This window comes from Arachis ipaensis, chromosome B7 (assembly GCF_059453495.1).
Source record: "Arachis ipaensis isolate K30076 ecotype BB chromosome B7, ASM5945349v1, whole genome shotgun sequence".
Classification (NCBI taxonomy): Eukaryota; Viridiplantae; Streptophyta; class Magnoliopsida; order Fabales; family Fabaceae; genus Arachis; species Arachis ipaensis.
The window spans coordinates 22,991,279-23,002,828 of record NC_142442.1 but is presented as its reverse complement, the minus strand read 5'-3'; the positions used below and the strand labels follow the sequence as shown (position 1 = coordinate 23,002,828).

The 11,550-nt window shown below is 37.2% G+C and overlaps 1 non-coding gene across 1 annotated transcript; it reads right to left on the bottom strand.

Annotated features, from left to right (window-relative positions):
* Positions 1-4,113: 4,113 nt before the first annotated feature.
* LOC148550580 (small nucleolar RNA R71) lies at positions 4,114-4,220 on the bottom strand. The gene has a single exon (XR_015893670.1). It is a non-coding gene; the product is annotated as a small nucleolar RNA R71 (small nucleolar RNA).
* Positions 4,221-11,550: the final 7,330 nt, after the last annotated feature.

The following is an 11,550-nucleotide window of genomic DNA, read 5'->3' as shown; positions in this document are numbered from 1 at the left end:
CGCCAAGTGCGCCTACGCGTGGAGGGTCATTCTGCTAAAAATTTTCTAAGTTAAAAGCTGCAGAATTTACAGATTCAACCCCCAATCTTCCGACGGTCATAACTCTCTCATTTAAAATCATTTTCACCCGTTCTTCGAATGGCATGGACATCCCGGATCCAATTTCATTTCTAAACAGATTTGGCAGAAAACAGAGGTCCGTAGTCCAGGTTATGTCCCGTCAAAATATGCCCAAAAACCATGTTTTCATACAAAATCACAAAGTGCCATTTTCAAAACAAGCCATTTTCAACTATTTTCAAATTCAATCAAAACATGCCAATTTCAACCCTTTCTTTGAAATCAATCAAAATATACAAAAATCAACATCAAGCCTCCTCAACTCACACATTGACACTTTCTCAAACTCAAACACATTTACATATCATATACTCTTCCTCATGCCAAAGTTCAACAAGACTATTTCCAATCAACCATCATTATACATAATCAATATCATACTCACTATCACGTAGTTTCACCCACAAATCAACCTTAATCATTCCTCAAGCATATATTATAACATACATATCTCTAATGCATCATCATACCATCAAAGCATCAATAGTCATAATCACATATATGACCACATAATATGTCTCAACCAAAACCAAACATACCTCATCTATATAATTTCACCCAAATTTACCAAATTCCACACTTCAACTCCTCAAACCTTATTATTCAATAACCAACTCAATCAATCATATATTCATTATCGGAAATTCATCCAATCACTTGTGTCATCATACAATGCACACAGCACTTACCTTTCTTACCTTCTTCCGGCCTCCGGCCCAAAATTCACGGCCTCCGGCCCAATTTCACAATTTAAATGCATAAACCACAAATCAATACTCATTACCCAGTACATCAAATTCTCAATACACCAAGCATACAAGGCTACACAATTCTCAACCCAATCATTAATTCACATTACATACCAACTATGCATATTAGCACCAACCATTTACACAATCCAAACTTAATCCTAGGGACATCTAACCTAGGAATTCTCATCACAACACACGGTACTTAAATGAAACTTAAACCGTACCTCTTGTTGCCAAACCAATTGAGCCTCTTCTTTGGAATTCTTCACCAACCTTAGCTCCAAGCCTTACCAAAGCTCCTCAAGCAATACCAATCTCCCAATTGTGCACCAACATCACCAAATACACTAACATAACCAATGTCACATACATACATCAACCTAGGGCTCATAAAAATGACAAATAACAAGGGTTTGAGTACTTCTTACCTCAGCCCATATGAAGTAAGGATAGAACCCACTTAGAATCCATGTTGGAGTATCCCTAAACACCCAAAATCACAAGATTTCAACACTAACTACCAAAAAATGTGTAACAGTGGGGAATTTCAAAAACTGGGCAGAGATTAATGAAATACTCACCACCAAACTTAGATAGAATTGTAGAGGATGAAAAGAGCAATGCGTGGCCGCAAACGGCTCGTCAATCGGAGCTCCGTAGCTCAAGTTATGGTGGTTTGAAGATCAAAGAGAGTTAGGTTTTCTCTCTTCTCTTCTCTCTTCTCAAATCAGCGCCCCAACCCTTCTTGTTAGGGTAAAATGAGCTGAAATGCTCACAACTAATGTTTATATATGTTGGGTCTTGGGCCCACTTAGGCCCGTTTCACTTATTTTTGCCCATTGGCCCAATTTTGGGCCAAAACCTTTAAGATTAGCGCTCTAAATTGCACTTTAAATATTTCTACCTTCCCTAATTATAATTTCTCATTTCTTAATCTTATTTACCCATAATCAATTTCCTCAGTTGTAGTACCAGACAGATCTCAGCCGGTACTGCCGGTCAAAATTCCACTGCGCGCTTTTACGCAGAAAACTATATTTTCCGACTCGGAAAAATTCACTGAATCCAAATATCATATTTAAATTATCAAATTCCAATTGTCAAATCTTCCAACCATATTCGCTCCTATTTAACTTATTATTTAATTAATTTCGGTTAGACCGGGTATTACAATTTCTGGGCTGTTTTAACTCAATTTTCAGCCCAGAAAACACAGATTAAAAGCTGCAGAATGGACAGAACAAGTGGTCCCCACCCATCAATTGAAGATCTGTTAATTAATTCAAATTTAAATTCAAATGTTAAATTAGGAAAAGATATTATTTTAAGTTTAATTTTAAATATTAGATTTTAAATTTATTAGGATTAGTTATAAAAAGGGATCTGATGCCATTAGATTGGTATGCTGTACATTTTTACCTGAATCCTTATTTTTTCTTTTCCATGAGCAACTAAACCTCCACTGTTAAGGTTAGGAACTCTGTCTATTTCTATGGATTAATTTTATTGCTTTTACTATTTTAATTTATGTATGAATTTATAATTTAAGAATTGTTTTCGCTCTTTATTTTATGAATTTGGGTGGAACGGAAGTATGACCCTCTTTCTATTTGAGTTCTTGTAAAACTTGGAAAAGCTCTTTACCTGAACAACAGCTTGAAAACTATTTCTCCTAAATTTTAATTATCTGAATTTAATAGGATACGTGACATATAATCCTTTTACCTCTTGGATAATTAGAGTTTTTGTGCATATAAACTAGAAATCGATTATCACCCTCTAATTGGAATTAATTGACCAAGGAATTGGCAGTTAATGAATTTTAGAGGAGACTAGGAAGGTCTAAGGAATTAGGGTCTAGTCACATACAGTTTGTCATAAATTAAATCCTGCATAATTAAATTAGTTAGTAAGAAAAGTTAATCTGGAAAAATAGATAACTTTGAAACCTTAACTATCTTCTCCATATTTTTTCCAAAGTATTTACTTGCCTTTCTTCAATATTTTTGATATTGTTTAATGTCTTTTATATTGCATCTCAACACCAATTTTTGTTTGTCTAACTAAGCCTATCAAACACTATTGTTGCTTAGTCCATCAATCCTCGTGGGATCGACCCTTACTCACGTAAGGTATTACTTGGTACGACCTGGTGCACTTGCCGGTTAGTAAGTGTGGTTGTAAATACCGCATCAAGTTTTTGGCGCCGTTGCCGGGGATTGATTGTGATTAACAACTATTAATTGTTTGATTGCTTAGATTAGGCATTTTAATTTTTATTTTAATTAAATTTTGCTTTTAAATTTTCGAAAAAAAAAATCTCTTTTTTTTTACGTTTATATTTTTTCTTTTCCGTTACACTTCCCCTCTTTTTTTCTTTCGTTCCCCCCTCCCTGTTACGTTTTCCTTTCTTTTTTTTTTCTTTCATTATTTAAAAAAAAAGAAATTTATATTTTAGTATTAATATTTTTTCTTAATTTCTGAAATTAAGTTTGGTGTTACTCAGTGATTCTATTTTAATTTTTCTATTTAATTTTTCTTTTAAATTTTTGAAATTTTTATTTATTTTCAATTATTATTTTCGAAATTTTATTTATTTATTTAGTTAGTATTTTTATTTTATTATTTTACATAGGTTACCTCACAGGGACTTCTCTGCACTCTGACGTAGAAAGTCCAATTTTTTCTTGTTTTCTGCTTGTGTATGCACATAAATAGAGACAAAGAACATCTCTTAGACTTTGATCCTGAACCTGAAAGAACTTTTAGGCGATGTTTACAACAAGCAAGACTTTGCAAGGCTGCAGAATCCACTATTGCAAATAATAATGCTAATGCCAATGTGGTAAATCCGAATGGGGATGATCAGCAGAGAAGAGTGCTTGGCTCTTATTCTGCCCCTACTGCGGATCTCTATGGAAAAAGCATTGTGGTGCCTCCTATAACTGCAAACAACTTTGAGTTGAAGCCACAATTGGTCACCCTGGTGTAACAAAACTGCCAGTATCATGGACTTTCTCATGAAGATCCAAATCAATTTATTTCTGATTTTCTGCAGATATGTGATACTGTGAAGACAAATGGAGTAAACCCAGAGGTGTACAAACTCATGCTTTTCCCGTTTGCTCTGAGGGATAAAGCAAAGTTATGGCTAGATTCCCAACCAAAGGAGAGTCTGAATACTTGGGACAAGGTTGTTACTGAGTTTCTCACAAAATTTTTCCCACCAAAGAAGCTGACTAACCTTAGGTTGGAAGTTCATACTTTCAGACAGAAGGAGGGTGAAACTCTTTATGAATCTTGGGAGAGATACAAGCTACTGACTAGGCAATGCCCTCCGGACATGTTCTCCAAATGGACCCAACTAGATATCTTTTATGAAGGTTTGGGTGAGATGTCCAAGATGAGCCTAGATACCTCTGCAGGCGGCTCATTGCACAAGAAGAAGACACCAGAGGAGACTATTGAGCTTATTGAATTGGTTGCAAGCAACCAATATCTGTACTCATCTAACAGGAATCCTGTGAACTCTGAGACCTCTCAGAAGAGAGGCGTGTTAGAAGTGGAAGCTGTTAATGCTCTTCTTGCTCAGAACAAGCTTATGTCTCAGCAGATAAATTTACTTACTCAACAGATGGGTGGCATGCAAGTCTCAGCTATCAACACTCAAAATCCACCCCAAGAAATCTCCTATGACATGGCAGGTAATTTTGTTCAAAATGATAATCATGATTATGCTCAACCTTCTTATGAACAGGTGAATTACATGGGGAGTGGCCCTAGGAATCCCAACAATGATCCATATTCTAAGACATACAACCAGGGATGGAGAAATCACCCAAACTTTGGGTGGAGGGACCAACCTCAGAGACCTCAGAACTTCAACAATAGTTCTCAGGGTGGTTTCCAGCAGAACAATGATTTGGAAGCAATATTGACAGGTTTTAGACAGGAAACTAGAGCATCCATCAAGAACCTGGAGATTCAAATAGGTCAATTAGCCACAAAGGTTAATGAAATTGATCAGAGGACCACTAATAGCCTTTCTGGTAACACAATTCCAAATCCAAGAGAGGAATGCAAGGTTATCACCGTAATAAGTAAACAAGTGGCAAGTACGGAAGCACAAGTTATACAGGAAACCAGAGCCTCTATTAGAAACTTAGAAGCGCTAGTGGGCCAACTGAGCAAGCAAATACTTGAGAGGTCTGCAAGTACATTTCAAGGTGATACAGTGGTAAACCCAGAAGAAGATTGCAAGGGTATTCAATTGAGAAGTGGTAAAGTAGCTGGCTCTGAGACTAAGGCCAATGAAGAGCTAGTTAAAAAGGAAGCTCCAGAGGAGAAGAAGGGAGAAGTGGAGCACACCCCTCCAAAGCGTGCAGACAACCCATTCCCAGACTCTCTTGACACTTATCCTACATTGCCAAAGGCTCCTGAGTACAAGTCTAAAATGCCATATCCTCAGAGACTTCAAAAGGAGACCAAGGACAAACAATTTTCAAAGTTCTTGGAAGTCTTTAGAAAGTTGCAAATCAATATTCCTTTTGCTGAGGTTTTGGAACAAATGCCCCTCTATGCCAAGTTCATGAAGGAGCTGTTGTCAAAGAAGAAGCCTTTAAAGGGAGATGAGACAGTGGTCCTAACTAAAGAATGCAGTGCCATCATTCAGAATAACTTACCAAAGAAGATGCCAGATCCAAGGAGCTTTCAAATTCCATGCACCATCGGGAGTACGACCTTTGAGAAAGCGTTATGTGATCTGGGAGCAAGTATCAATTTAATTCCCTTGTCTATGATGAAGAAGCTACAGATCCAAGAGGCACAACCCACAAAGATAGCATTACAGATGGCGGACAAATCTATGAAGCCTGTATATGGATTAGTGGAGAATATCTTGGTCAAAGTGGTTAAGTTCTTCCTCCCGGCAGATTTTGTGATTCTTGATACAGGGGAGGATGAGAATGCCTCTATAATTCTAGGAAGACCATTCCTAGCCACTGGAAGAGCTCTGATTGATGTAGAAGTGGGTGAATTAGTGCTTAGAGTGCATAATGAGCAACTGGTCTTTCATGTCTTCAAAGATGTACATTCAACAGGTGAAGAAGAGAGGTGCATGCAGGCTGCACTTCTTGATCCAAACCTTCAAGAACCCCCTGATGATGCACAGCAGAATCTGCAACTCAAACCTCCTGTGGTGACAACCGATAAAATTCCGCCTGACATCAAACCTAAGTTTGGTGTTGGAACTGCATCATCCACCAAGGAGGAGGTCCTCAAAAAGAAAAAAATACCCAGAGGATGGAGAAACAAAAAGATCCCCACTGAAGGTTTCTCCCCAGGAATGAAGGTGGTGTTGACCAGCAATCCAGCATGGGTTTATACAATAATCAGAATCTTCTCTCTGGAGCATATTGAGCTACGTTATGGAGACACAGGAAAGAAGTTCAAAGTAAGGGGTGAAGAGCTGAGCCCCTATGATCCTCCTCCTTAGAGGAGCTGACCGTCAAGCTAGTGACGATAAAGAAGCGCTTGTCGGGAGGCAACCCGATAAATTCATATCCTTAGCTATTTTTCGTAGTAGTAGTTTTCTTAGTTATTTTATTTTTATTGAGTTCTTACTAATTTTCTGATCATGCAGCCATGTTCTTCCAGGAACCGAACACCTCAGGCTATATTTCAAAAAAAAAAAAGGAGGCACATGACATGGACGCGTCAATCATGTGTGCATGAAAAATGAAAATTGACAGAGAGTTACGTGGGAGTGGCGCTGGACTCATGCCTTTAGCAAAGACGATTCCACGCGAACGCGTACCCCACGCGTTCGCGTCGTTTGTGATTTTCGCCATTCACGCGGTCGCGTCACCCACGCGGACGCGTGACCCGAAAAATCGACGTAAAAGGTGTCTGGACAGAGAGTTGTGCTGGCTTGAGGCAAGATGTATGCTAAAAGCACAAATTTGGTCACGCAGACGCGTGCCCGACGCGTCCGCGTCATTTACATAAATGGCCATCCACGTGAATACGTGCACGACGCAAACGCGTCGTATGAAAATTTGGCTCCCAAGCCATGCGAACAGAATGTCACGCGGGCGCGCGGCTGACTTCGCGCGAATCGCACAAAATCAAGGGCACGCGGACGCGTGCCTGACGCTATCGCGTCATTATGAAGAATGCGCGACGTACGCGATCGCGTGCTGCACGCGAACGCGTCGCTTGCGCCGCCCAGTTTTCTTTCTCTCTTATTTTCTTATCCTTTTATTTTTTTCTTTTATTTTAATATTTGTCTCTTCTATTTTCAGTTCTTATTTGCTTGAGGACAAGCAAACCTTTAAGTTTGGTGTTGACGCTACGCTTATAGGTTTTCTAGTACAAAAGGGAGGTGAATCATCTTCGCGAAGGAGCACAACCTGAAGAATAAAGCGACCACTAGGATAATTAAGGTGGTTGAGTTCCTTTCATTTTTTATTCCTCCCCACTTTTTCTATGTTATGTTCTGGTTTCCTGTTATTTTGCTTTGTTTGTTGCATGATCCTTTATTAGTTAGAATCCTAGGACTAGTTTAGTTTTCCTATTGCTTTAATTCTGAAAAGATGTCTCATGTATTACTCACTGAGCTTAAATCAAAAAAAAAATAATATAAGAGTGATATATTGCATGAAAAAGTGGGTCTATATTGAATAATAGTCTTATTTACTTAAATGTGATGGTATTTTCTATGATTCTGAATGCATGACATGAACAGTGCATATTTTTTGATAGTGAAGTTTATGAATGTTAAAATTGTTGGCTCTTGAAAGAATGATGAAAAAGAAAAATGTTATTAATAATCTGAAAAATCATAAAATCGATTCTTGAAGCAAGAAAAAGCAGTGAAAAACACAAAGCTTGCGAAAAAAAAAAATTAAAAAACAAAAAAAAAGCAAGCAGAAAAAGCCAATAACCCTTTAAACTAAAAGGCAAAGGGTAAAAAGGATCCAAGACTTTGAGCATTAATGGATAGGAGGGACCAAAGGAATAAAATCCTGGCCTAAGCGGCTAAATCAAGCTATCCCTAACCATGTGCTTGTGGCGTGAAGGTGTCAAGTGAAAAGCTTGAGACTGAGCGGTTAAAGTCGTGATCCAAAGCAAAAAGAGTGTGCTTAAGAACTCTGGGCACCTCTAACTGGGGACTCTAGCAAAGCTGAGTCACAATCTGAAAAGGTTCACCCAGTTATGTGTCTGTGGCATTTATGTATCCGGTGGTAATACTGGAAAACAAAATGCTTAGGGTCACAGCCAAGACTCATAAAGTAGCTGTGTTCAAGAATCAACATACTGAACTAGGAGAATCAATAACACTATCTGAATTCTGAGTTCCTATGGATGCCAATCATTCTGAACTTCAAAGGATAAAGTGAGATGCCAAAACTGTTCAGGATTGCAGTTGTAAACCCCACTATAAGAAGAGACATGAGCTTAATCGAACTCTCTTTCTCATGCAAATTCACATCCTAAGCTTATATTAGTGTTGGTTGCTTGAGGACAAGCAATAGTTTAAGTTTGGTGTTGTGATGCGTGAGCATCTTGTCTATCTTTTCCTAGTGAATTTGCATCTAATTTGTTGAGTTTAATTAAGAATTAATTATATTTTAGCCACTATGGATGCTATTCTGAGTTTTATGCAATTTTATTTAATTTAGGTAGCATTCGAATGGATTTAATGAAGTTTCTTCAGAGAAAGAGAAGAAGCCAAGGAGATGAACAGCGAATACCGACGCGGACGCATGGCTCACGCGACCGCGCAGAATGGAGGAAATCGCAATGACGCGATCGGGTGCCTGACGCGATCGCGTGGACTGAAATCTGCACAAATGACGCGAACGTGTGGACGACGCGGACGCGTCACATGCGCCACGTACAGAAAATGCAGAAAAACGCTGGGGGCAATTTCTGGGCTGTTTTAACTCAATTTTCAGCCCAGAAAACACATATTAGAAGCTGCAGAATGGACAGAACAAGTGGTCCCCACCCATCAACTGAAGATCTGTTAATTAATTCAAATTTAAATTCAAATATTAAATTAGGAAAAGATATTATTTTAAGTTTAATTTTAAATATTTGATTTTAAATTTATTAGGATTAGTTATAAAAAGGGATCTGATGCCATCAGATTGGTATGCTGTACATTTTTACCTGAATCCTTATTTTCTCTTTTCCATGAGCAACTAAACCTCCACTGTTAAGGTTAGGAGCTCTGTCTATTTCTATGGATTAATTTTATTGCTTTTACTATTTTAATTTATGTATGAATTTATAATTTAGTAATTATTTTCGCTCCTTATTTTATGAATTTGGGTGGAACGGAAGTATGACTCTCTTTCTATTTGAGTTCTTGTAAAACTTGGAAAAGCTCTTTACCTGAACAACAGCTTGAAAACTATTTCTCCTAAATTTTAATTATCTGAATTTAATAGGATACGTGACATATAATCCTTTACCTCTTGGATAATTAGAGTTTTTGTGGCATATAAACTAGAAATTGATTATCACCCTCTAATTGGAATTAATTGACCAAGGAATTGGCAGTTAATGAATTTTAGAGGAGACTAGGAAGGTCTAAGGAATTAGGGTCTAGTCACATACAGTTTGCCATAAATTAAATCCTGCATAATTAAATTAGTTAGTAAGAAAAATTAATCTAGAAAAATAGATAACTCTGAAACCTTAACTATCTTCTCCATATTTTTTCCAAAGTATTTACTTGCCTTTCTTCAATATTTTTGATATTGTTTAATGTCTTTTATATTGCATCTCAACACCAATTTTTGTTTGTCTAACTAAGCCTATCAAACACTATTGTTGCTTAGTCCATCAATCCTCGTGGGATCGACCCTTACTCACGTAAGGTATTATTTGGTACGACCCGGTGCACTTGCCGGTTAGTAAGTGTGGTATACTCACGTAAGGTATTTCTCGATCATCATTGTGATCATAATCATAATCCATATCCAACACCCTCACTGGTGTATATTCACGGGGGCAAGCTCATCCGGGAATTTCACAGTGCCTGGCCACACTTACGACATAGGGTCAGCAGAGTATCGAGTCTCAACCTGGAGCACGTGGTGGATAGCCATTGCTTCCACCCAGGAAAACTCGTATCTCAGATAGTTGTAAGTGCAAAATCACAATATCAATGTCTCAGCATATATGCATTTATTCTTAGTCATAAATCAACATTCATTTCAGCCATCTGGCTTAAATTCATGACTCATAGTCAGCCATCCGGCTCATAACATATTCCATAATCAGCCGGAATTCATTATCATACACAGCCATTCCAGCTCAGAACAAAATAGCACTTCCACCATCCAACATCATCAATTTCATAAAATCATCATTCAAGCCATAAATCACTTTTTCTCATTTCATTTCACTTTGAAATCAAATTTTAACTCTTTTCAGCCTTAGCTTTAAAGATCTCATTTCTCAAATCATCCCAGGCTCATACACCCTTTTTACTCAAAGTAAGTTCCCCTTTTAAAAACAAAGTCACTCTCGGCATCCTCTTTCCAAAACTTCCAAAACCATTGAAAGTTAAAGATTCATTTTGAAATATTCAAAATCATCCATCCAACCACGGGATTTTATAACAAAAGTTCCTCGGCAGAGTCTCAAGTCTTTAGGGCAGAATAACATAACTCATTTCCTCAAATTCACTTAAAATCATTAAGACCTTGGCTTCCTGATTTGAGTAACAAATGGGGTCTAAGCCAAACCGAGTCATGTAATCAATTACTCCTTTCAAAGCAGTTTCCTTCACATAAACAAAACCAACTTCAACCCTGCGATAAATTCTAAAGCCTTTCAAACTGCTCAGAAATCATTTTTGTTTTGCTAAATCAGAATCCAAAGGATATTCTAAAGCTTATCCAAAACGTTAGAAAATGAGATTTAACAACTGAAACCCAAATTATTTTAAAATTACGAAAACTCCTCCAAGTGACAATCTTTATGTTAAATAGAGAAAAATATAAACCCTTTTTTGTTTTACCTTTTAAAACAACCTCAAAGCGAAATTTTCTTTCGAATGTCTTGCACCCAAAGACATACTATTTTTCTTGGGAAATAAGGAAAAATCATAATTCTCTTTTTAATAATTCTTTCAAAGCGTAGCTTCATCGCTTTCGTAATTGATATAAGTAAAGATAATAAAACAAGTCCTAAATTCACAATCCTCCAAGTAGAATAGGAAAGGCATTAAACTCATAATTTTCCTCAAATAACATTTCAAATAAAAACTCGAATTTTATAGAAATTTCGGCAGCATCTCCCCTAAAACTTGGATTTTGCCACCCTTTCTGGGTCCCAACCAATCCATTCCGCAACCCTCTTCAAGGGTCCAAATCCAAATCAATTCAAAATCAAGTTGTTTCCAAAGGTACATCGTGTTCATGTTTCAAGAACACCAAATCAAGTTCAAATCAATTCTTGATAGAATAAACCCGATTTCAAGCTTCTAAAAATTAACTTTAAAGAAACATTTCAAGAACGGTCCGTTTCATAAAACCGAACCATAACCCAGCCAATCAAACATTCATATGCGTTCAAGACAAATCAACAATCACATAAGACTTATACAATCACTCTCAAAAACATTTTCTCATATCAATATCCATATATAGTAATTCTAATT